At 43.8% G+C, this 22,332-nt stretch overlaps 1 protein-coding gene across 1 annotated transcript in view; it reads right to left on the reverse strand.

Moving 5' to 3' along the window:
• The window catches only part of MGAT4C (MGAT4 family member C), a 753,010-nt gene that overhangs the window by 727,674 nt on the left and 3,004 nt on the right, over positions 1-22,332 (reverse strand). The window contains exon 2 of the mRNA XM_059726138.1: positions 384-1,157. The gene's annotated coding sequence lies outside the window, so the exon portion shown is untranslated. The remainder of the gene's footprint in view (positions 1-383; positions 1,158-22,332) is intronic.

Raw genomic sequence — 22,332 nt, forward strand, 5'->3', positions numbered from 1 at the left:
AAGACATTCTCTTTTGTTAAATACATCGTTAACTACCATTAACATAAATGGTTAAGTGTGTTTCAGAAGTATGATTTTCCCCTTCAGTATTCATCAATTCACAAAAACAAAACCCTCAGGGCAGTCAATATTAACTTATGATAATGTTGTCTGCAGCAGTGGTTTTATTTTGTTTTTCTGCTGACAGAGCACTTCGCAGTAGGTGCTAGACACAGTAAGTGGATCAGAGTATTTTACCTGCAAACATGCTGCAATAAAGTGCCGTCATTCAATTGATACAGATTACTTAGTTAACATTCTTCCTAATACATTTGGATCTCTAATTCATTAGATCATTGCCTGGTAAATAGTGTGGGTAATGAATTGAGAGAGTAACTACATACCTTCAGGACGAACCTGCCCGATAACAATAATCCATTAAAAAACTGGCAGTATCCTCTGATCTATTGCCCGCAAAGCTATGACTTGATGGAGAGTTTCATTCCCTCTGCTCAGTACTCCAGAAGAAAATCAGCACAATTTAAATATTTCTCGGGATGTGACAGCTCTCTAGATCCCTGTTTGCATTCTGTTCCCAAGGGATGACAATCTGGTGTTCCAGTGTGCATACAGCAGTGAAGATGAATTGAAAAAGCTTGAAATAAATTAGGGATGGCTAAGTTAAAATTGTCTCTGCTCCTGAGTCTCTCATCTGCAGTCTGCAAGTCTGTTTTGCTGTGAAAAAGCTAGATGGCAGGCTGCCTCAGTGAGTTCTTCTTAAGCGACAGGGAGCATTTTCAATGAAGAAAAATTCTCCCATTATCTAAGCTAATGTGACTGCAGCTAAATCTAGTTTTAACAGTGTCTACTAGCATGAAATTCATTTTCATTGTTGCATTTTTTTCAAGCTACAAGTCAAAAAATATCAGGCTACATTTCTATCTGAAAGAAACAACTTTTGAGTTAAACGATATCATGATTCTTGTTAAACTTAGACTGCTAGGCAAGCTATACATTAACCAAAATACTTCCTAGTGTTACTCGAATTATTTTCCATTTCACCCTTCTGCTTTCTTGCTCTTACTGGTCATCATTTCATTGTAATTATCTTCATTTCAGAGTGCCTCAGAAAAGGTTTGGCAGTGTTTTCTCCTAGTTGAGGAAAGTTGGAATGACACCTGGAAAAAAAAATATCAGGATATTTAGCATTTTTTAAATTTAAGAGATGATATCCAATTGCCATTTTGCTATACCAACAGAAGGTTTGGGGTTTTTTTGGTTTAAAAAAAAAAAACAAAAAACAAAGACCCCCCCCCTTCCTCCCCTGCCGTGTGACACTGTCAAACTGTGACTAAGAGTCATTTTTTAAATATTATTATTCTAGTTGGAAAAACTGTATAATGGTGAAGTTCTTCAGAGAATCAGTTTTGTTGCCCAAGTTTGTGACAGAAAGCATGATGAATTTAAACCAGTTATGTCAGAAGCTATTATATGACTAGCCTAGTTTTGGGAGGTATCACTAACTATAGCAGTAGTAAGATTTATCTTTAGCTCCCAAACTGTAGATACTTTTGAAAAATCATATTTTAAGTGACTTAGGGAAATCCTTATACCTCTAAAGTTACTAGAGGTACACTCTTGAGAATCCTGCTTTAATCACCTAATTACCCGATTTTCTGAGGTATTGAGCGTCCACAATTCCCATTGCCTTGAGTAGGAGTTTGCATGCTAAGTACCACAGAAAGTCAGGCCTCAGTCCTGGACTTGGGAATAAGAAGAGAATTACTGTAATCAGTAATAAATTTGAATGTGGCTTTTAACTAGAGCCCTCTTGGTGACAGTACAGAGGAATGCCATCTAATCTAGGCTGTGCTGTGCATGAAGTAGGCAAAATGTATCCGAAATTTCGAGGCGCTCAGAAGGAGCATGGCTGCTGTATCACCTTTCGTGGGATACAAAGCATGCTCTCATGTGAATCCTGCTCTGTCAGCTAATCCCACGGTGACACACTGACCTTTCTCAATTGAACAGTTAGTGTCACCACAGTTATGAACCCTATAGAGATTTTGCACACTGAAGGACCAAAAGCAAGCCTATTGCAAAAGCATCAAAGATGCTATTGCATCTTTCCAATAGCAGAGAGCAAAGGCTCTTTGTCTCCCTCTCCCAACCGACTGACCCATTGCAGTACTTACTGTTAATAACAAAACCTCTCTGAGAGGTTTTTGCTTAACACAAATCTTTGGCTAAAACAACTGAAACTACTTTTTGGAGGGATTTATTTCCTTCTTATCCCCCTGCATACAATAGTATTTGAGTGTTTATGACCTTTGCAATTCTTCCCCCACGCCACCACAGGTTAGTCTGGAAGTGCTGCTCTCTATCAGCAGGCAGTTCTTGCCACACTGCTTGGAGAAGCAGAAGCATGAAGTGTTGACAGCCTGAAAAGGAAGTCTTCACTATGACATTTCTGGCTGTTCTGCAGACCATAAAAAGGTATGCAAAAAATCTGAATACCAGTTAACCAAACTTAACCATCACTGGGCATGTCTACACATTGATTAATGCACTTTAATTAAGGAGCATTAAAGAATGGTATCCATAATCATAGGTACTAACTTAATACGCCATAATCAGTGCTACTGCACATTAGCACTGGTGCATGCTTTTTAAGTAACACTAATGCATGGTAGACTAATTCTGTACATTAGAAATGTTTTTGTGCTGTGCTAATGTGCAGTAGAATCGGTTTACTATGCTATTTGTGTCTTGTGTAGATACGCCCACTAAGTCCATTCCAGTTACTCCCTAAAAGCACAAAAAGCACCAAGAACCCATTATGCAGTATTTCTTCTTGTATGTTCCCCATAGAGCTTCTACCTCCCTAAGTAGTACATAGAAACAGATTAAAAAGGTGATGCTCACTAGTGTTAATATTTCTCACTTGCATTTTTGCTTTGGATCTACAAGTTAGCTCCATAATGGCAGCCACTTAAAAAAAAAAAAACCCTCACATTTCTAAACCAGATTATTATACTAATCTCTTCGTATTCCTGTCCAGGTCATTGCACCTGCTGACACCTTAAGCAGCAAGCTGCGAGATTGAGAATGCCAGTGCATGAAGAATATTATTAACATGCAAGCGTGTGGCTGAAGAGTTCAAGGACTCACCCCTACACAAAGCAACAAAGAACTTGATGGAATTTTGCTTAGAACTGAGAGCTCGCAGCTGCAACTACAAGCAGATTTTGGACCAGCGGTGATGGTAAATCTGAAAACCAGCTCCACTGCTAGCATTTCCCAGGAGTTACTACTTCAAGTCTAAACAAGGCTCATAATATTTGATATTTTCCCCTAAGCTTCAACTCCTAGGTTATGTACCGGTGTTACATTTCTAACAGGAAAAAAAAAAAACCACCACACTCTCAGTAGAAACTACAAGGAGGGGAAACAAGTCCTCTCCAGGAGAAAGATATACCCTGTGTCAACCTGGAAGATCTCCCATCTGAGAGAAACTCTCTGAAGAATGCACACCTATATGCTCCTCTCTGGCTGCAAGGAGAGAGACCAGCATTCATCTCGGTCTCTTCCCCACTGCAAACATCTGGGGAATAGGCCAGCTGCTCCCCATCCCTTCCAGACTAGTTTGGGAGGGGAGCAGAAGCTGCTGCTCCCTGCCTCTTCCCCAAACCAGGGACTGCCAGCTGGAGCAGTAATGGCAGGACTGTGAACCAAATTCAAGGAGACTCTCCTCCAACCCGATTCCCAGCCCCACCAGCTTCCTTTTGCTGCCTGAACCACTCAAATGATCTTCCCCCTGCCTCTGCCGCAGCACTAAGAGCTGTGTGCTCACACAGGACTGTGGGTCCCAGCTTTAAACAGGCACTGAGCTTGAATGCTCACAACTTCCTACCCATTCCCCAAATCAAGGAACCCAAATCTGGGGAATGGCGGAGGCCTTGCTGCACTGCTTCAGTCCCCATAGGGCTAGGGAGTAGAGCAGTGACTGTTCCCCAAGCTGATCCTGGTCTGGGGAGGCATGGAGAACAGAGAAGAGGCAGCTACAGGCTGTTTCTGGGAGAGAGAACAGAATTTTCTAGTGGAAAATTTCAGGAAGTTTCTACTGCTAGAAATGAATGATTGTTGTAAGCCCGAGTCAAGTGACAACATAAGTATTTCAGTTTTCATTCAAAAACAAAAAGTTTCTAGCCCTTATGAGTTGTGACAGAAATAGAGAAAAAAACCAAGAGGCGAAAAAAAAAAGAGCCTGCCAATTTTTGTTCACTTCTTTGCTTGTTTGCGGGGTGAAGGGGGGCAGGAAGAGGTAAAAATGGACTTGATTTGGGAAAATCCTATTCAGAATTTTTTTTTTTAAATATTAAAATTGGGCATGTTCAGGTAGGGCATAGGGCTTCAAATGACCAAAGGAAGTTGTTGGGGGGTAGGAAATCAACTCCTACCATAGGAAGCAGTCAGGTACTCTTAAAGTACTCAACTTCTCTATCCCTACTGAGATAGAACATGGGGCATGTATTTAAAAAAATTGACATCAGTAAGAATAACTATAAATTAATTAGGGAATCAGGCTCAGGAATGCAGTCAGAAATCACTGGAAGTGAAAACTTAAGCCATGTAGCAGACAAGAATGCCTTGATACAAATGGGATGACACTATAATTTACTGTAAATAGATATATGGTACTGGAACCCACCAACAAGGAACATAAAAGTGGAATGTTGTAGACAAAAAATAGAAGTATTGACATTTGCCTGTGCCTGAAGAACTCCTCGTGCATAGAACTGGAAGAAACAACTCTCATATGATTAGCAACTTTTTTTATATATGGACCTGAATAAGTTACAAAATCAGAACAACTCAAGTTCAGGCCCAGAAACAAGCTTTGCAAATTGGGCCCATCTGTTTGAAACTTGAATAAAGCAGCAGTTACAAGATTACCTCAGCAGCTACTTACCCAGTGCTCCGCTGTACAGTTTTGATTACACATTTTAGAAGATCCACCTACAACTAAGATCTCAGAACTGGAACTTTTTCAGCTGTTCCTATAGTTGTAGATTAAAATCTTTTATATAAAATAAACAAAAAAGTTTTGTTCTTCGTCCTACTTCTCGTCCTTTGTCAAAGATGGTAAGACAAAGGCTAAGAGATGTAGGATATGATTTTGCATTGCTTTACCTTGCCTATCTTGTATTAGGTTCTCATAAGAAAGAAACCTATCCATTTAGGGCTACACTTGGAAGTGGAGGCATTTATCTTAAAGGATATACCAGTTAATACAAAGATGAAAAAACTCAGAAGCAGCTTCAGGCAAAGTGGACAAAGGTCCCTTCCCCACCACAAATTACTGTGGTACATTAACTACTACTGTAGAAGCGTGCAACGGAATAATAGACTGACATAAAATTTACTGATTTGTATGCACAAAGAGCATGAATTGGCACTGTTACATAATTGAGGCTGTGCCATATCTTTTCAGATTATACTCTACACACAGATATGTAGTCACTTGTTAGATATATTTTGTTATTGATGTGTGAGAATTTTTAAATTCATTTCCTGACCCTGGTTTGTCTCTCCAACAGATCCCCTAAAGGCAAAGTCTGTTTCAAACTAAGGACTCCGCAGATTTAAAATAAATACTATATTACAATTTTTATTTTTAAGTATCTGATATATTAAGTGGCAGCAAGTTACAGACTCCTGCACAAGGTACACCAATAGCCCTGCTACCCTGATGGTTTGTACAATGGAAAATAAGATAACCAAGGACAAAGCAGAAAAACATCTGGAGGGAGAGGAAAACTCATGCTTATAGATGTTATCATTTCTGAAGCCTCAAAGCTCTTGTGGACAATGCTGAATAGTAACTAAAGGGAAAAAAATGAGTGGGAGGTAAGAGGGGCAGAGGAAATAAGACGCTGCTTGTACAAATTAATGTCCTTTCTTGACAGGGCTAAACTATGCTGTCTTTTTCCCATTGACCAAATCAACTAAGATTTCTGAGGAAGCAGTTGTCTTTAGACTGGAGCAGACTGCATCAAATGACAATCATTTTGAAAATGTTTCCCAGATGGTAAATGCTCTCTTACTTGATTCACTTGCTAAATTCAAAACAACACAATTAAAAATCATTCCTCAAATGCATCTGAAGTACTTCAAGGCAGTCCCAAGCAAAAGGTTGATACCAAGGCTCTAATCACTCTAATATAGGGTGGTAAGGCTTCCAATCCAACTTGGTTTCAGAATACATGTCCTGCAATTGTGAAAATCCAACCTCCGATACCTTCTTCCCCTCTCCCTCTTACCCACTTAACAGTCATCATCTACATTTCAGCTATGGGTGTAGGTTTCATCCTCAATGTTGGTCAGGACCTCGATACTTAAGATTCAGGTTATGGTTCACAATCCCCATATCCATCCTGGAAATGAAGGCCGGACATCCAACCCATTATTCACAAGTGCATATTTGCAAAAATGACCCAATGTTTCCTTTTATCTAACACAGGCCAAATAGATAAGGTAGGATATCTTATTACAATTCTAATATTATAAGAGCCTAAGTCTGTCTGTAATGCTTTATTCGCACTCCGATTGGCTGATGGAAACAGCCAATCAGAGTGATCCAAGCGTGGGGGAGCGCCGCCATGATTCCAAAGCCACAACAAGGACTGGACAGAGGGTGGGAGCTGGCCTCTGCTACCCTACCCCATTCCCTGCAAGCTGTGCCGAGGACTAGACAGGGTGTGGGGAAGCCCAGGCCAGCAGCATTGGCCTGGGCTCTCCCACCCCACTCCCTGCAAACAAGCAGAATGGTGGCAGCATAGGGCATTAGATGGCGGCACTCCATCCCAGCCCCCTCTGCCCCCTCATTTTTGATGGGCAATTGGCTAGTTCATACATATTCTTTCAGTGTGATCACTAGTAGAGCTCTTGCAGCATCAAGAAAATGGAGAGATCAGGAGGTAGGTAAAAGGCAAAAAACCCAACCTTGGTATAGTAGCTAGTACTTCCAGGCTTCTTGGCATCTTAGGTTTTGAAGTACAACAGAAATATTTAATATTTCTGGGTTGGGGATTTGCTTTCATACTCTTATGTACAATTTAAAATTCTAAAAATTAAAATGTATTGATTTCTATTTTTCAACTTTCAGAATTAAAAGAAACAACAACTAAACTGGTTTGATCTAACAGCCAATTAAATGAGGATTACCCATTTCACAGATGAGCACCTCAGTCCATTCATAAGTTTCATAGTTGTTAGGGGCTGGAAGGGAGTTGCTGAGGAATTATTCAGCAAGTAGGCTCCCTACAGACTAGGGCCAGTAGCAAGGCTTTACTCATTATGGTAACAAACAGCTTCTTTCCTTCACTAACTGGACTACAAGGATGCTCATGCTCTCCTAAAGTTCCCACAATCAGTGTTGAAAGAGTCTTCAGGCTTCCTGTCATTAACCTTTTAGCTATGTATTTGTTTCCTGCAATTTTTGTTCCTCTCACATAGAATAAGGTCTTACTTTGAACTCATATAGCCCCTTTCATCTGAAGAGCTCAAGACAAGTGTAATGTGCCTATGTTAGAAGCCATTAATTTTTTTTTTTTTTTAATCTAGACCGAATCCTGAGTTATGATGTATGGATTTAGAATATCCTGGATACAAAAAGAGTAAGGGGGAGGGACCTCCAGAGGAATAGGGATCATATATACCGTCTCTATTAATTTGTTCCAACACAGGATTTCTAGGCACTATTAGAATATGAATAAAAAGTTAACTAAAGAAAGTGTATTAAAAAGAGAGAGAGAATGGGGGAGAAAGAATACGATAGATTATCAAGCATGATATAGGGACACACTAAGGAATTCAGAGCACATACAAGCATGTTCAAACCTTTTAGTTTGTTCAGAAAGCACAAACAAGCATCAGCAGAGCTATCTGGTAGTGGTGAGTGGGTTTTCACTGTACATAACAGCATATCATATTTTAACTGCAGTTTGTTTAATTTGTGTTTAATATAATTTCAAGATCACCCTAAGGATAAGATTGAGATAAATCTCCTGACAAGATGTTAAGCAGGGAATGAACACAGAACAAAGGGGGGGAGGGAAGAAGAGGATAGACAGGTTCACATCACACATTTATAATAAAATAGAAGCATGAGAAACATACATTACACATTAAAAGAAAAACACATTCATGCTTTGGTATATAACTTTTGAAATACTATTTTCCATTTTTATTATAGCAAATGGAGTGAAATAGATCTGTCTAACCAGTTGCTCAGAAAAATACATGTTGGCAAAACTTCTCTAATCTGTGATTTATAGTAAGTTTCAAAGAGAAATAGCAATTATCTGACAAGTTTATATTCTTTAATAAATAAAGTGGAGAAGTTAACAACAAACCTCTCTTCCTGAGATATAGCAGCCATTGAGAGATGTCTAATTCTTCTATACATTGAATGCTGTCTAAATAGATGCCCAAGCTTCCATCCTAGATGTCTCTCTCCATGGCTATGTATAGTCAAAAAACCTGGGGCTGAATAGATTCAGTCTTTGCAAGTTAGTCTAAGCTGCAGAGATTAAACTGAGAAGCAAGTGAACAGACATTCATTTTGGATTCGGGAAATGCAGCCACATGCCTGCAGTGGCTCAGGCCAGAAGCCAGGGCGGCACAAGAGCATGCCTTCCAGTCTACCAGCCACTGCCAAAGGGAAAGGACTGAAGCTCCAAGGTTTTCCCCCGCCCTCCCTGCTTGAACGGAAGGGGCATAGCCAGGCCCCATCCCAGGGCTAGCAGCCTGAGGCCAGGGGAGGGGTGCTTTAAACCCCCCATCCCCCACTATGGCCCACATGAGACCCCAACCCAGGTTCCAAAGCATCAGCTGTCAAGGTACTAGCTGCCCTTCCCCCCACCAACAATCCACCACCTATTTTTCCCCCTTTCTTCCCCCAAGTGAATGACTGCTGCTAGCTACTGCAATTCTAAATCTTGCACCCAAACTCTCTGGCAACCTTTTGGCTGAAGGGGGAAGTGTAAGGATAGTCATTTTCAGTCTGCCTCTGGATGCCCTAAGTCAGCCACGCTGAGCCTCTGTCCCATCAGCACTGCTTTAGTCAGCCTTGTCTAGGTCTAGGGAGGCTTAAGACTGGCAAAGATGAGAGGGAGGGGTGTGCAGATCTCCTGCAGGGGCAGTTGGCAAAGCCTGGGCTGCCTACATCCCTGAGAAGGGGACTGGCAGATGTTCAGACCCACTTCACTTTCTCCTTTGAAGTGAAGCATCGGGGCGGGGGGCATGCATATGTGTGTGCGCTCGCACATGTGTCAGGGCATGTTTGTCTGTGCATGCATGGCTGGTGCACAGGAGCTGTACCTGCTTCCTGAGCACTTTGAAGACATTGCTGATGTGTGTGTGAGGGAGGGTGGGGGGCAACTAGTACATTGACAGGTGCACTCTTGAGCTTTGGCCAGCAGCTGCCAAGTGTAGAGCTTGAGTGGGGCAGGCAACAGCCTGGGTGGGACTGCTGCCCCCCCCCCCCACTGTCCCCCAGGAAAACCCCAGCTGGCAGCCTGACAGCTTCGGGGAAAAAGCTGTGTCCAGCCAGGTTGGGGGAGGGGGTATAATGTGCATGCGCCTGGCTGAGGGCAGGTGTGGCAGCAGAACCTGAGAATGGCAGAGTGGGAGTGAGGCCAGTAGCATGAGGAAACTGCAGCTGGCAGGGGAGGTGGTATGGGGCAGCCTGTCCGTGAAGCATCTCTGCTGCATCAGGAACCTAAGCAGGAAGAGCAAGGCAAATGCTTCAAAGGTCCTGGGGGTCCTAGTGCACATAGGCAATGGCTGGCCAGGCAGCAGCATGGAGGTGAGACCCATTGACCATGTCCTAGGCAATGGGGTGGCCACAGGGGAGGTGCTGTAACTGCCACGTGAGATGGATGAGCAGGCACCATGCAGGAGGTGCAACAGCAGTGTCTTCATGCACAAGCCCCCACTGCAGGCAGCTGCCAGGCCCTGGGCCTGTCAGCAGCTCTCAGCCACCCCAGGTAGTCACAGGCACAAAGGGCTCATCAAACATGGCCAGTCCAGCTGCCAACATGTCTGCCCACAGCTGTATCAGCATTGCCTCCACACTGCTGCCTAGCCAGCCACTGCACATGCATGCTGGGACCCCTGGGGCATGTGTCTTGCTCTTCTTCAGCCTCCTGATGCCACAGAGCTATTTAATATACAGCCCCCCCCCCCCCACCACCACTGCAAGTTCCTCATGCTGCCAGCTGGATGCAGGGCTTACTCCCACTTGGAGGTTGTAACTGACCCCATCCAAGAACACATATACATTCCTCCTGCCTGGCTGGACAAGCAGACAGACCCAGCTTTTCCTTCAGAACAGTCAGGCTATCAGCTGGGGTTTCCCTGGTGATGGGCGAGGGGCAGTCCCTCCCAGGCTGTACCTCCCACCCTGTGCCCCATCAAGTAGAGAGCAGGGGGTGTAGCTACACCCCGGCTTGGGGTCAGTGCACTGAGCTGGGGAAAGGGTTTAAGCCCCCTCCCTTGCCCCAGATCCCAGTCAGAGTTTTCTGGGGGGGGAGGGAGTCAGTCCCTCTCAGAATTTACCCCCCACCCCATGCCCTGACCCCTCCAGTGGGGAAAAGAGTCTGGCAGGGGCTGCCTCACACCCACAAGCAGACCTGGCTGTGATCCCCAGCTAGGTTTATTACCCTCACCCCCTTGTCAACCAGCACTCACTGCCCCAGCTAGGAAGCAGCGGGGTGGGGCCAACCCTGCTCTCTGGAGCAGACGGCACAGCCCAACCCAGGGCTGCAAAGCATGCTGGGATGCTGGGGGACTGTGGTTTAACTTGAACCAGGAAGAGGTCTGGGACAGATGTTTTATAAACCAGTTTGACCTAAATCAGTTAAGTCTGATGCTACATTCAACCCGACTCATCTCAAACCAGTTTCAGCCATTTTGAAACTGGTTCATGTGTTCTGAACTTGTTTTGATAAAGTTGAAACTAGTTTCTGATTATGTAAACTGGTTTGTATGTAACTTCTTTCCCTAGCCCATGTGTAGTTTTCATTAATTGACTGTAAGGCCTATGTTGTTTTTTGGGGGTTTGTTTGATTTTCCAAACTATATCTGGCCAATGGACCTGGATATGTCATCTCCTCTCTCCTTTCCACATAATATTTAATGTAGTCTGCATGCCTTACTTGGGAATAAATTTGCTTTGGATATGTAATTCAAGGGAATAGAATATCACACAAATAACAGCATTTGCATTTTTTAAATATGACATCTGCATTTTTGGGTTTTTGTTTTTTTTTACAAAGAAATCAAGCATATGTATGAGATGACCACAGTGCTATCACCTACTCCATGAAATTAGGTGCATTCGTTTCCTAAATTAAAAAACCAAAATTACAAAGATTATTTTACTATAATTTTCTTGGTTAAGAAATGCACTCCTTATGTAGCCACATAGGTGCATACCTCTAATATAGACATATCACAGGAAGAGAAAGAGAGGGAAAAACAGTCAGTATTTACACCAACATAGCTTAATTCCATAACATTACTCTGCTGCAAAGTCTTAATGTAGTCATGATGCACTGGAGCAAGTACACTACATGTAGGTAGAATGGTATTCATTTTCTTCATGTAGACAAGCCTGTACATTTAATATACTACATGAACTTAAATTTTTTTCATTTCCAAGATGTAAGTGTAGGCACTTCATTAAAAAAAGGAAGCATATTTGCCTAATTTAGTAGACCTGCCAGAAAGGAAATGAGCAAGTTTCATCCGCAAGTCCATCATTGTAGCCAAGAAGGATATTAAGGCTGCGTATACGTCTTTAAATGATTTTGGACAATTGCTGTGGGTTAGGTCTCCTGGTACCTAAATAAAACAAATTATCTGCAAGTCACAGAACAGCCATTTCACTGCTAAGTCCCTGAGGAACAAAAAGTGTGATTATTTACTCCAGTCAAGACATTTCTTGAAAATAGATCAGTTTTGTGGAAATTCCATATGAACCAGCCTAATTTCCATCAGAAATCTTTGTTTTCCTGGCAAGTAATTTATTCAGCCCTTTTGCAGCTCAAGCTTCCTCACAGGAGAGAACTATGTTATCTGTGTCTCCTAAGCTTATGGCTTCTTAGGAGCCTGAGCTCCTGGTATCTCTGAGCCCTAAGGTATCCCCAAATTAACAATTTAGAAAAATAAAAATCAGGGGTTCTAGTATTACAGCTTTTCATTTTAAGAGAATTATGATCTTTTTACATTTTAATTCTGACTCATTATAAGAAAAAAAGATTGCTGAAATCACAAAATTCTTATTAAAATAAAGTCACTATTCTCCCCCAAACTGTAGCAAGTTTAACCTCTGAAAAACAATTGACTTGGTATTGTACAATAATGGATAGATCCAAGATCATAGCAAGGGAGTTCCACTACCATTTCCCCTCCCATGCTCCTCCCTTTCCTTCTTTATCACAGAACAGCAGCAAGGAGAAGAAAAGGGACAAGCGGTAGCTATGTTTAGTCCCTGCTTTCACATAGCACTCAGATCCTGAGCTCTGGAGCTACCACCATTTGTCCCCTCTTTTCTCTTGCCACTGAAGTCAGTGGACATTGGGGGGGAGGGGAGGGGAGGGGAAGAGAGAAGAGAGAGTAAGAGTGCATACAGATTATTAGGCAGTCTGTTGGGGGACGTGCTCTATTTATGGTTCTTTACACAAAAAGTGCCGGTTAGAACCCCATTGAATCCAACAGGCATTTTCGCTTGTTGGGTAAAGTAGGAGGACTTGAAGCCTGCCTGCACTGGCCTTGTCCAGCAGGCAGGGAAATTCCAGCAGCTTCCCAGGATGCTGCTGGACTGCCCCTCTCCCCAGGCCCATGCATGCCCTCCACCCCGCCAGCTGGAATACATTAATCAACCAAAGACTGCAGTGCTGGTGTCATCGAGAAGGCTTTTGCTTCCATGACCATAGTCTGCTCTTTGAAGAGAGAGGCAGTGAGCTGCTGGGAAGGGACGGCCTCCACCTTTCTCCATTGGGGAGGAGGCTCTTCTCAGCCAGACTGGCTGATCTGCTCCACTGGGCTTTAAACTAAGCCCGACAGGGAATTGGGAGGGGGGTGTGGGGAAAGATTACTGTCACTGCCGGCCTGCTGCGCAACCCTTGCAAAGCCAGCAGGCCAAGGCACTTAAGGGATCCCACCCCAGCCCCAGCCCTGGAACAAAATGTAGGCAGAGCAAGGGCCCCCAACAGGACACTTGCGTTCCTATACACAAATGCCAGGAGCTTGGGGAATAAACAGGAGGAACTTATTCTCCTGTGAAATGCAAGTAACTATGATGTCATTGGGATAACGGAGACGCAGTGGGACTCCATCCATGACTGGGCCACAGGTATAGATGGCTATACCCTGTACAGGAGGGATTGAGTGGACAAAAGGGGCAGGGGCGTAGCTCTACATCAAGGAAAGCTACCCATCCCTGCAAGCTGACAGTGACACCCATGATGGATGACTTGAGACCCTCTGGGTTAAAATCTGTGGGGAACACAGCACAGGGGATACTATGGTGGGGGTCTACTACAGACCCCCTACCCATGGTCAAGACCTTGACCAGGAGTTCACCAGGGAATTGGCTGAGGCCACACGCTCCTGGTGTATGGTTGCCATGGGAGACTTTAACTACTCAGACATCTTGTGGGAGGACCGCTCAGCCAAATCTGAGTGGTCGCAAAGTTCTCTCTCATGTGTGGATGACCTTTATCTGATGCAGGAAGTATACAGGCCAACAAGAGGGAAAGTGCTGCTTGACCTCATACTGGCAACCAGGGATGACCTAAATCAGTGACCTAATGATTGAAGGGAAGCTGATCACCTTTGCTATCTGCCGTAAAGCTGGCAAGTCAGTCAGTAATACAGAAGTCCTCAACTTCAGGAAAGCTGACTTTGACAAGCTAAGAAGTCTTGTCAGAGAGGCCCTAAAAAGGGCCACAACCCAAAGGAGATGGGAGTCCAGGACGAGTGGTTGCTCCTCAAGGGAGCAATCCTGGATGTGCAAACAAAGTCCATCCTGTCTTGGAGGAAAGGCAGTAAAAGGGCACAGCAGCCCCCTTGGCTCTCCAGGGAACTGGCAGACCTCCTGCATCTTAAAAAGGAAGACCTACAAAGGATGGAGGACAGGAACCGCCACCAAGGAGGAATATTCTGCTCTGGTCCGTACCTGCAAAGAGCAAACCAGGAAAGCCGAAGCTGTGATGGAACTCTAGCTAGCCACAAATATCAAGGACAATAAAAAGTCCTTTTTTAGATATGTGGGGAGCTGGAGGAAAAGCAAGAGCAACATTGGACCCCTGCTAAACCAGATGGGACAACTGACAACCAATGCCCAGGAAAAAGTGAACTTGCTAAATGGGTACTTTGTGTCAGTTTTTCCACCAGTCCCATGGGAGGCCATCCTTAAATAGACTAGCTGAAGGCAATATCCTGAGGGACACCCAGCATGGGTTTGTTGCGGATAGGTCTTGCTTGACCAATCTCATTTCCTTTTATGACCAGGTGACCAATTACCGGGACAAGGGGAAAGAGATTGACGTTGTATATCTCGACTTTAAAAAAAAGCCTTTGATCTGATATCCCATGATCACTTCTTGACTAAACTGGCTAACTGTGGCCTCAACCTGCTGGCTGGGGAATCAGCTTTGTGGTAGGACCCAGAGGGTGGTGGTTGATGGGAGCCAATCATCTTGTTGTGCAGTCACCAGTGGGGTCCCTCAAGGCTCTGTCCTAGGGCCTATACTATTTAACATCTTCATCAATGATGTGGACGTTGGTGTCAGAAATGGACTGGCCAAGTTTGCCAGTGAGACCAAACTCTGGGGTAAACCATCCACACCTGGGGACAGGAGGGTGATCCAGGCAGATCTTGACAGGCTCAGGAAATGGGCAGATGAGAACCTGATGGTGTTCAACACTGAAAAATGCAAGGTTCTCCACCTTGGGAGGAAAAACCTGTAGCATGCTTATAGGCTCGGCAGTGCTACGTTGGCTAGTAATACGGATGAAAAGGATTTGGGGGTCATGATTGACTACAAGATGAACATGAGCCTTCGATGTGATGCTGCAGCTAGTAAAGTGAGCAAAATGCTAGCTTGCATCCATAGATGCTTCTCGAGCAAATCCCAGGATGTTATTCTCCTACTGTACTCGGCTTTGGTGAGGCCTCAGCTGGAGTACTGCATCCAGTTTTGGGGTCCACAATTCAAAAAGGATGTGGAGGAGCTTGAGAGGGTGCAGAGGAGAGCCACGCACATGATCAAAGGTCAGGAAAATGGACCTTATGATGAGAGGCTGAGAGCCATGGAATTCTTCAGCCTAGAAAAGCACAAGCTCAGGGGCGATCTGGTGGCCACCTATAAAGTTTATCAGAGGTGCTCATCAGGATCTGGGGGGGAATGGCTTTTCACCAGAGCACCCCAAGGGATGACAAGATCAAACAGTGCACTGCGACCAATTCAGGCTGGACATAAGAAAGAACTTCTTCACTGTCCGAGCCCCCAAGGTTTGGAATAGACTGCTGCCAGATGCAGTTCAAGCACCCACTTTGAACACCTTAAAGACACATTTGGATGCTTATCTTGCTGGGATCCTATGATCCCAGCTGACTTCTTGCCCTGGAGGCAGGAGGCTGGACTCGATGATCCCCAGGGTCCCTTCCAGCCCAAATGGCTATGAAATCTATGAATTAGCAGCAGGTGGAGGAAGGGGGATGGAACCTCCCTGCCATGTGCCTCCCCTCCCCAGCTACCTCCTGCTGGGTTTCTGGAGGGAGCCAGGCCAGGCCCATGCAGTGGGGGGTCCCCCCAAACATGCAAAATTGATTCTGGAACTGGTGCCTTTGCTTCTGGAGCAAGTGTCTTTATTGTACCTTTATTTGCAAGCTGATTTTACTCTCTCCCCTTTGTCCATCGCCAGGACTATCTTTTCTGCCTGCAGTTTCAAAGCAAGCTTCAGCGTGTTTTCTGGAAGCAAGCAATTTTTAAATGTACATAAAAAGGTATGTGCTGAATAAATGATGAATCCATATGTGTGAGAACCAATAGGAAGTCCTAGTTGGACAATGATTGCAGTTGATAATTTATAAAGCCAAAAGATACATCTGCTACTTGAACAAGAAAAACAAGGCTTGGGGAAAAAATCAAATGATAATTCATATTTTTTAAGTTTGCAGGCAGGGGAAGCAGTTTGCAGCAGTTCATTGTAAGCAAGGAAGAGGAAAGGTAAGAGGAAGAGAACCCAGGCACCAGATGTTGCCCTGGGAAGCTAAATGATCCTGGGTTGTCTGTTTGGCTTACTGAGTGTGTGTTTGGTGGACTGTATGCATACTGGGCATGTGCTCTGAGAAGCTGGGAGTGTTGATAGCTGAGCAATTACTGCCTGTGCCTGACAAAAGCTGTAATGAGAGGAAGGAGCAAGTCAAGGCCCAGCAAGGCATAAGAGGAGATTCCCTGAGCAAACAGGGAATGAGCAAACAGGGGCAGCCATTTGGAGGCAGTTCACTGGTTCGTTTGCATTCCCTTCCACCCCCCCCCCCCATCTTTGAGGGGTAACCTTTAAACTTAGTGAGAGGAAGCAGGGGAAACAAGGAGCCTTTTGGGACCAAAAAAACAGTAAAACAGGCCAGCTCACAATTGAGTTTGTCAGAGAAGGTGTGCTTAGAAAAAGGGGACTAAGGAAGAGGAGGCAGATTAAGAGTCACAGGGAAGTGGCTGGTGGATGTCACAATGCAAGAGCCACCACCACTGCTTCTGGCCAGGATGGAAACCTCACAAGTGCAAGCTGACTGCTTACCATTAAGGCTTCCCACCTAGGTCTGGGGTTGGCACAGTGCAGATTGCAGCTTGCAGGTTCTTTCTGGTGAAGACCAGATGGAGGAGTGCCTGTGATGTGAGCGGTGCCTCCTGGGGGTTCCCCTCAGGGAGCAAGCAAGACTGCTGAAGAAGATGGTGGTGAGGTTCTGAACTCCTCATGCTGGAGGATACTTTATTGATTCAGTGTTGAAAGAGACTTCCAGGATTGTGGTGGAAGGACTGTCACAGACAGTGCTAGACAAGGAAGAGAGCATAGACTCCCGAGAAGGTGGAAGATGGAAGCTTGTGACCTCTGACAGCAAGCAAAAAGTCATGATCTCTACCTGCAGCAGTTTGCCTAGAGAACCGATATTGAGGCCTATCAACAGGGGAGGTAGTGCATGGTTCATTGGAGAAGTAGGACATGATTTTTTTCAAACAGGTAGTGGAAGTTTCCTAATCACAGGCCCCGTTTCCCATGGGGAACTTCAGCCTGACATCTGCTGTGAGGACGATACAACAGTGCACAGGCAAGCCAGGAAGCTTTTGGAGAGTGTTGGGGACAAGTTCCTGGTGCAAGTCTGGAGTGGCCAACTAGGAGCCATGAATGTAGTAGTGGATGGCAACTTGGGCAGCGGTGACCATGGGATGATTGAGTTCAGGACCCTGAGGAAAGCATGGAAGGAGAGCAGCAGAGTAAGGACTGTGGACTTCAAAAAAGCCGACTTTGACTCCCTCAGGGAACTGATGGGCGGGATCCCCTTAGAAGCCAGTCTGAGGGAGACAGGAGTCCTGGAGATCTGCCTGTACTTTAAAGAAACCTTACTGAGAGTGCAGGAACAAACCATCCTGATGCACAGGAAGACTAGCAAGTAAGGCAGAAGACCAGCTTGGCTTATTAGGGAACTCTTTACTAAACTAAATCACAAAAAGGATGCTTATAAGAAGCGGAAACTTGAACAAACAACTAGGGATGAGTATAAGAATATTTCTTTAGGCATGCAGGGATGAAGTCAGGAAGGCCAAAGCACAATTGGAATCGCAGCTAGCAAGAGGCATGAAGGGTAACAAGGGTTTCTCCAAGTATGTCAGTAACAAGAAGGGGATCAACAAGAGCCACTTGCATGTAGAGATCCCTGATGGCCAAGAGCTCTTGAATCAACAAAAACAGCAAAGTGTACAAAGATAAAAGATATGGACACTGTTTTTAAGAAGTAAAAAGAGAAGGATCAGGGAAAGTTTGGGTCCCTTACTGAATGGGGAGGCAACCTTGTAATGGATGAGGTAGAATAGACTGAAGTACTCAATGCCTTTTTCACTCCAGTCTTTACAAGCAAGGACAGCTCCCAGACTAAATGCACCTGGCAGCACAGTTTGAGGAGATGAGCAGCCAACAGTGGCTAAAGAACAGGTTACACGCTATTTAGAAAGGCTGGACATACACGAGTCCAAGGGGCCAGATGCAATGCACCTGAGGGTACTGAGGGAATTGGCATGATTGCAGAGCCACTGGCCATCATTTTTGAAAACTCATGGCAATTGGGAGAGGTGCTGGACAATTTCAAAAGGGCAAATGTAGTGCCCATATTTAAGAAAGGGCAGAAAGAGGATCCAGGTAACTACAGACCAGTCAGCCTCACCTCACTTTCTGGAAAAGATCATGAAGCAGGTCCTCAAGGAACCCATTTCTAAGTATTTAGAGGAGAAGGTGATTAGGACAAGTTATACCTGACCAACCTGATTGCCTTCCATGCTGAGATAAATGGATTGATGGATAAAAGTATACCTCAACTTTAGCAAGGCTTTTCTTGATGCAGTCTCCCACAACATTCCTGCAGGCAAGTTAAAGGAGTACAGGCTAGATGAATGAACTATAAAATAGACAGAAAATTGACTTGATCATCACACTCAGAGGGTAGTAGTTAATGGCTTGATGTCTAGTTGGCAGCTGGTATCAAGTGTAGTGCCCCAGGTGTGAGTTCTGGGGTCCACTTTGTTCAATATCTTCATCAGTGACCTGGAAAATGGCATAAAGTGCATCCCCAGCAAGTTTTCAGTTGGGGTGGGTGAGGTGGGGAGTAGTGAATACAGTGGAGGATAGGGTTAGGATTCAGAGAGATCTAGACATTGGAGGACTGGACCAAAAGAAATCTCATGGGGTGTAATAAGGACAAGTCCTGCACTGCAGTAGATAGCCTGGAGAGTACGGCTACAATTTAGAGTGACCTATTCTAGACAAATTGGAGGCTTGAGCCAAAAGAACTCTCATGAGGCTCAATAAGGACAATTGCAAAGTCCTGCACATAGGATGGAACAATCCCATGCGCCATTACAGGCTGCGGGCTGGCTGGCTGGGCAGCAGCTCTGCAGAAAGGACCTGGGGGTTACAATGGACAATAAGCTGCATGAGCCAACAGTGTGCCCTTGTTGCAAAGAAAGCTAATGGCATACTAAGCTGCATTGGTAGAAGTGTTACCAGCAAATCAAGGGAATTGAGTCTTCCCCTCTATTCAGAACTGGTGAGGCCACATCTGGAGTACTGTGTCCAATTTTGGGCCCTCCAATATAGAAAGGATGTGGACAAATTGGAGAGCGTCCAGCAGAGGGTAACGAACATGGTGAAGGGGGGACATGACTTCTGAGAAGAGGCTGAGGGAACTGGGTTTATTTAGGCGGGAGAACAGGAGACAGGCTGTGCTCCTATAGATGCAGTTGCTGGCCCGAGACTCTCCTACCTCACCTCGGATAGCTTGCCATGCACCAGAGGGTGTGTGTCATGGTGTTGCCCAGGGTGTGCTGCTGCTACTTGTCCCTGCAGAAACATGTCCATGCTTGTGTGGACACTGTCTGAGGTGTGAGTTGATGGCAGCCTTCAACTACCTGAAGGGTGGTTCTGAAGAAGATGGAGTTAGACTGTTCTCAGTGGTGGCAGATGACAGAACAAGGAGCAATGGTCTCAAGTTGTAGCAAGGGAAGTTTAGGTAGGATATTAGGAAAAACTAGGAGGGTAATAAAACTAGGAGAGTAATAAAACACTGGAACAGGTTACCCAGAGAGGTTGTGGAATCTTCATCCATTGAGGTTTTTTAGACCTGGCTCAACAAAGCCTTGCCTGGGATGATCTAGTTGGGGGATGGTCCTGTTTGAGTAGGGTGCTGGACCAGATGACCTCAAGAGTTCCCTTCCAAGCCAACTTTTTACAATCATGTGTTTCTAATGTTCCTTCTAAAGCAAGCAAGAACTTTTCATCTTTTCTCCTATTTGGTATATCCTGTTACAAATACGAAGGAATAGAATTCTGTACTCAATGCAATAATCCATGGTTTCATTATGTGTTAATCTTTCAATTAAGGCAAAATAATTTATACTTTCAATATTTCAATCAAGTCAAAGCTTTGGCTATAACATCCATTTCATTTTATTTATTACCTTTCATTGTACTGAAACATTTCAGCCTATGCTATACTGTGCATGTGGATTCACTTCATTTTTAATGTATTTAATGGTATGGGTAGTCTATTATACATACACATACAATCACATTTCCCTCCCCCTATCTTCCACCCACACTTACTACCATCTAACATAGTATGTTTTGTGTGGGAGACGCATCAACTTCTTCCACCTGAGTGTTAATATATCTGATTTATCAATGTCTTCAAAGCTGCTAATCTCTTTCCAACTCATATCAGCCTTCTTGACTGAAAATTTACTCAGTAAGTTTCAGGATAACAACAGAAAATATTTCTCTTGCAAAAACAGAGTGGGAGGTTCTGGGCTAAATGCTCACTTCTTGCAGATGCAGAACACATACACACTGGAAGGTATACAAGTGACTGACGGAAAGTAATTAATATTAAGGGTTAAATATTCCAACTTAAGTGCACAAGTTCAGGCATGCCTAATTACAGTGATTTGCAATCACAAAAAAGACATGACCTTGCTACAACTTCCTCTCATGACCCTCCTCTATACTGGTACATGTTAAAACCTTGGCAAATAAACAGAATTACCTTTAAAATATTTTATTTTGTGCATACATAATAAGGTAGAAGGACACTGTCAATGCTGTGGTATTTAGGAGCACACTTCCAATTAGGCAGGTACTTTGGGATCCAAGACTAAAAAGAAGATATCTTATACTACTGAAATGCAAGTACCGAACACAAAGTTTTAGCAGGCTCATCTTAACACCAAACCATATAGGGTTATTAAATTTATCCTGATAGTACTTTATTAAGTCAGGTACTTTCTTAGTCTTAATGTCCTCTTTTTTCCCTAAACTCTTTGCCTTCCTTTCTGTCACTCAGCAAAATCCTTCTAATAAAATAATTCTTTAAAACACAGATTCTCAGGCTTTGTCTGGCTGGCCTCTAAATCCCGCAATCCTTTGTGAATTTTCATTAGAAGCTGATATATGTAAGTCATTAAGTTTACAGCTGGGATTTTCTAAGAAACTTAAAGGAATTAGACACCCAGCTGTCATTGAATTTCACATTGTATCAGTCTTATGCCAGTTCATATATGCACACACACACACACACTTGATTTTACCGTAACTGTATTAGAAATATGTACAGCATATTCAAACTATATTATACCTATAGTATTCTCCTCAAAACAGATATGGAGAGGTGTTTAGCAAATTCTGTTATCAATTTGTTAAAATGTGTTTTCCCCACTTAAATGGGGGTCACCATAAGAAAGCTCTTTGAAAAGGATTTCAAGTTAACAACGGTTCACTTTCATACAAATTGGAATTAAGATGTGCATTCTGATGGCATATGAATGCGTTTATGCTCTACTAGAACAATTAGGTAGACAGCATTAGATTTCCAGTACAATGGCTATAACAACTCCTTTCCTTGCTTAACTACCTTGGATTTGTTTCCAATATGATGGGGAATGTACAGAAGTTTTGTCAATTATTTAGAGGCTTGGGGAATGAAGCAGGAGACAAGATGGGAAAATGAGGAAAATAAGTGATTATATGTCCACTAGATACTCTGCACTCCATGGCTTCCCAGCCTCTAGTACATAAACTTGATATTCCATCCATTCCCTATGCAACAATTCTTAAGGGCATAACATGAACCAGTGAAGTTAGAGAGTTGCTGTGAATAAATGAAGTAACATCTTACCTCCCCAACACTTCAGGGAGACCTATGGCACTTAAGGTCTAGGACAGACATTGCATAAACTGGTTTGACCCAAATCAGTTAAGTCTGATACTACATTTGACCAGGTTTATCTCAAACCAGTTTCAGCCATTTTCAGCCTGGTTTATGTGCCCTGACCATCTGTTCTGTTACAGGTTTAAACAAGTTTCTGACCACTTAAACTAGTTTGTGTGTAATGTCTGTCCCTAGCCTAAAAGTCCATATAGAAAGCAAGGTAGATTTGCTCCTTATAGACTAACCAAAGTACATACGAATGTGTGAATACAAACATGTGAAAGGTCGTCTTCATATGGTGGTGC

Source organism: Alligator mississippiensis, chromosome 4, assembly GCF_030867095.1.
Source record: "Alligator mississippiensis isolate rAllMis1 chromosome 4, rAllMis1, whole genome shotgun sequence".
Lineage (NCBI taxonomy): Eukaryota > Metazoa > Chordata > Crocodylia > Alligatoridae > Alligator > Alligator mississippiensis.